This window comes from Ostrinia nubilalis, chromosome 10 (genome assembly GCF_963855985.1).
Source record: "Ostrinia nubilalis chromosome 10, ilOstNubi1.1, whole genome shotgun sequence".
Lineage (NCBI taxonomy): Eukaryota > Metazoa > Arthropoda > Insecta > Lepidoptera > Crambidae > Ostrinia > Ostrinia nubilalis.
In genome coordinates this window covers 4,888,864-4,893,127 of record NC_087097.1, presented here as the reverse complement: position 1 = coordinate 4,893,127, position 4,264 = coordinate 4,888,864, and the positions used below count along the sequence as shown (strand labels likewise).

At 34.4% G+C, this 4,264-nt stretch overlaps 1 long non-coding RNA gene across 1 annotated transcript; it reads right to left on the bottom strand.

Moving 5' to 3' along the window:
- Positions 1 to 928: 928 nt before the first annotated feature.
- Positions 929 to 3,657, bottom strand: LOC135075717 (uncharacterized). Its single transcript, XR_010258099.1, has 4 exons — positions 3,398 to 3,657; positions 3,058 to 3,211; positions 1,488 to 1,683; positions 929 to 1,079 (listed from the first exon to the last, which is right to left on the bottom strand). It is a non-coding gene; the product is annotated as an uncharacterized LOC135075717 (long non-coding RNA).
- Between the last annotated feature and the right edge of the window lie 607 nt (positions 3,658 to 4,264).

Below are 4,264 nucleotides of genomic sequence, written 5' to 3'. Positions count from 1 at the left end.
TTCTTTTCTTATTCATAATTACAATCTAGTTAGTAAAATAGGTAAAGAAAAAGAAGGCCGGGGTGGAGTCGCCATCCTAGTCAAAGACACTTTGAAATATTCAGTAATAGAGCTTCCCTTTTATGATTTTCTACAACCTGTAGCTATTAATCTGCGAACTGGTATAGGTAATTTAAGTATTCTATGTATATATTGTCCACCACCTAAAGAAAATAGATCAAGATTCAATGGTAGCAAACTGAAACAGATTATTAACTTACTACCTAAGCCACTTTTGCTATCAGGTGATATTAATGCTCACCACATCGCATTCGGCTGTGCTACTAGTAACGGTCGAGGTAATGAAGTTTACAATATATTTGACGAGAGCGACCTCTGTATCCTCAACTCAGGGGCGCCAACCACTGTTGGTAGATCTGTTCATAATCCTTCGGCTATTGATGTAACATGTGTCAGCCCTTCAGTAGCTCCATTATGTGATTGGAAAGTTTATGATGATCCAATGGGAAGTTATCACTATCCCACTATAACAGATATTCAGACTTCTGTTGATAAATATCAGATAGGTGAACCAGTACACAAATTTATTTACAATAAAGCTGATTGGTTTAAATTTCATACTGAAACAGAAAACATGGTAGGTAATATTAATTTAGATAATACAGATCCATTAAGAATTTATGACGATTTCTATAATCATTTGATTAATATTAGAGACAAATGTGTACCTAAAGTAGTCAAAACCTCTCCCAATTTAATGAAAAAGCCTGTACCTTGGTGGGATGATGAGTGTAATAGTGCAGTTAAAAAAAGTAAAGATGCTTTAAATTTTTATAGACGTAATCCAAGCATTGACAACTACATTGCATATAAAAAATTAGATGCTGCTAAAAAACTAACTCTTAAGGAAAAAAAGAAAACAGGTTGGAAATCTTTATGTGAATCTTTTAATCGATATACTCCTGTTAGTACAGTATGGAACTATATGAAGAGGTTTAAGCGTGTTTCAATTCCTAAACTGCCGAAGAATGATGAATGGATTCCCTCTTTTTTTGAGAAATATTCCCCTGTATCTCCTCCTGAAAAAGAAGTAAATAATTCATTATTGCAAGCATATTTCTGTCAAATTGGTAACGAAAAAGCAGCTTTTTTATCTCAACATTTTTCTTGGGAAGAGTTTATGACTGCCTTGAAGTCTCGTAGGAACACTACACCTGGTTTAGACAATATTCCTTATGAACTTATTCGTCGCCTACATAGTAATGCCAAAAAACTTTTACTGTACATTTTTAATTTACTATGGCAAACACAGGTCATCCCAGACTCATGGAAGACTCAATGTGTCATCCCTATACTTAAACCAGATAAGCCTCCTGATGACTGTAACTCTTATCGACCAATTTCTCTGTCCTCATGTATAGGTAAAGTATTTGAGTGCATGTTAAAGACAAGATTAGATTATTATGTCGAATCAAATAATATCTTACCAAATGAACAATTCGGATTTAGGAAAGGCCGAAGTGCAGCAGAAAGTTTTACAGCATTGGTCTCAGACCTTAGGAATTCTCTTGACAGTCACTCTGCTACAGCTTGTGTCTTCCTTGATGTACAGGGCGCGTTCGATAACGTGGTCCCCTCAATTTTAATAGCCATCTTATGTGATATTGGAGTACCCGGGGTAGTCTGTAAATGGATTTTCAATTTTTTGTATAAAAGAATAATGTATATAAAATTTAATAACATTTTTCATGGACCCGGATATGTATATAAAGGCACAATGCAGGGCGCTACGATCTCGCCATTATTGTACAATTTATACACTAGTCAAATTAATAAGTATTTAACACAAAGGGATATAAAATTTTTACAATTTGCTGATGATTTATTAATTTATACTGTAAATAAAAATGTAAATACTGCTGTGCATAGTTTAAACCTAGCTTTAGTTGAAATTCATAATTTTTATTCTGGTAAATTAAAACTTGATATTAGTCCCAATAAGAGCGGCGTTATGTTATTCTCGAAAAAATATAATGAATGTAATTCTAATATTTATTATAATAATAATCCTCTTCCATGGATTCAGGAAAAAAAGTTTTTAGGAGTGTGTCTAGATAAAAAACTCACATTTGAAAGTCATATAAAGCTTCTCATTCGCAACTCTTCTAAGGCTTTAAACTTATTACGCTCACTAGCCGGTGTAACTTGGGGCTCTGATCCTAAGATTTTATCAATGTTATACAAGAGTTTAGTGCGTAGTCATTTTGACTATAGTACTTTAGCATATATGAATTGTAGCCCAACCCTATTAAAGAAATTAGATGTTATTCAGAATAAAGCACTTAGAATAATAACAGGAGCTATGTGTTCAACACCTATCAATGCTATGCAATGTGAAACATGCATTCCTCCTTTAGTACTGAGACGTATTCAACTAGCAGCAAATTTTTGTCTCAAACTAATAACTTCAACTAATAAACCAGTACTAGATAGAATCATGCCACCATTATCTTCCCAAATATGCTCTACTCCTCCTCCTCCAATTACAGGTAATGAGTTAATATCTGGACGCACTCCGGGCTTACTAAGAATTGCATTGTATATTGATTCTCTCACTGTAAATATGTATAAAGATAAGCCATGGCCCATGTACAAAGTTAATTATGAAGATCTTGTTGTAAATAATTTCACCATTTTAAGGGAAAAGATCTCCAATCAAATTGATCTTAATAAATTTCTAAATAAGTCTTATTATAAAGTGTACACAGATGGTTCAAAGAAAGAGAACAGTGTAACCTCTGCATTTTATGATCCACAACTTAAACTTACTCAAAGTCATAAAATTGAAAGCCACTGTAGTATCTTTACTGCAGAAAGTTATGCTATCCTCTTAGCACTTAAACATATCTTTACATGTAATCCACCATCTGACAATATTATTATTCTAACTGACTCTAAAAGCGTATTACTAGCTCTGGAAAATAACTCTTGTAAATATAATTTGAATTATATAATTTATGATATTAAGAAATTAATTAATAACATATATAGACTTACTGGTAAGACACTGCTCTTCCTTTGGGTACCATCGCACCGTGGCATCAGGGGGAATGAAATTGTTGATCTGGCTGCAAGGAATGGCTTTGATGTTGACCATTCTACGTTGTTGAAGATACCTCACACTGACTATCAAGCCGCAATCAGTCAAGACCTGGAAAAGATATGGCATGAGTACTGGACTATTACTAGTATGGAAAAGGGAAAATGGTATGCTAAGATCCAAGGAAGCCCGCCCGCCAAACCTTGGTACCATCGGAGGAATGAGAATATAGATAACAGGAAGTTCATAACCATAATAAATAGGCTGAGATTTGGCCATTGCCACGCTCCCACTCACCTGAAGAGGCTTAACTTGATTCCGAGCGCTGAATGTACATATTGCAATGAAGAGCTTGCCGATATGGAACACATAATCCTGAAATGTAGAAGTTTTGGAATCCAGAGACTGGTCATGATCGATGACCTTCAATCTATTTGTGAACGTGTACCACAGTCGTTGGACGAACTCCTCAAGGATCCGAAACTTTTCAAACCCTTATATACTTTCGTGGTTTCAACTCTGGGAACTATATGAGAAATTGAGAAGAGAAGATTAAAGAACTAAGAAAATATCAGTGAATCACAGTGAATCAGTAAAGTGAAGGAAGTGTCAAACACAGTTGTCATGTGTCAAATTCAAACAAAAGTTCAACGGACTTCAAAGACTGGCTTAAAAGGGCATGCACCCAGAGCCGTGAAAAACTATATTAAAAAAAAAAATTCCTTATGTAACGGCATTTACATACAATCTGAAGAAAAGAAACTCCGGGGTGGCCACCCTCGGTGGAAATTAACGAAACCTCTTTAAATAAGTTGGCAATTAGGGTAACATAAAATTTGCATAATTGTGTAACTTGTGTACTGTTTATGTTTTGACAATGGGATTTATTTAGTGCAATGCCTGCTCGTAATCGCCGCTGAAATTCAGCCGAGGAAATTGTATTACGGATTAAAATTAGTCAAGACGACATTAGACCAAGAGGCTGTATTTGTTTAAATAAATTAATAAGAAATCTCTAATAGTTTTCGCATAGTAGTAGGGCCTTAAACTGAACTTAAGGCTACTCCACACTCAAGATTTGACTTTGTTTTTGGTACAAATACATATAAAAATTATACTAATCGTATCATGCGTAACAACATATTACCTAGTTACTTAAATAAA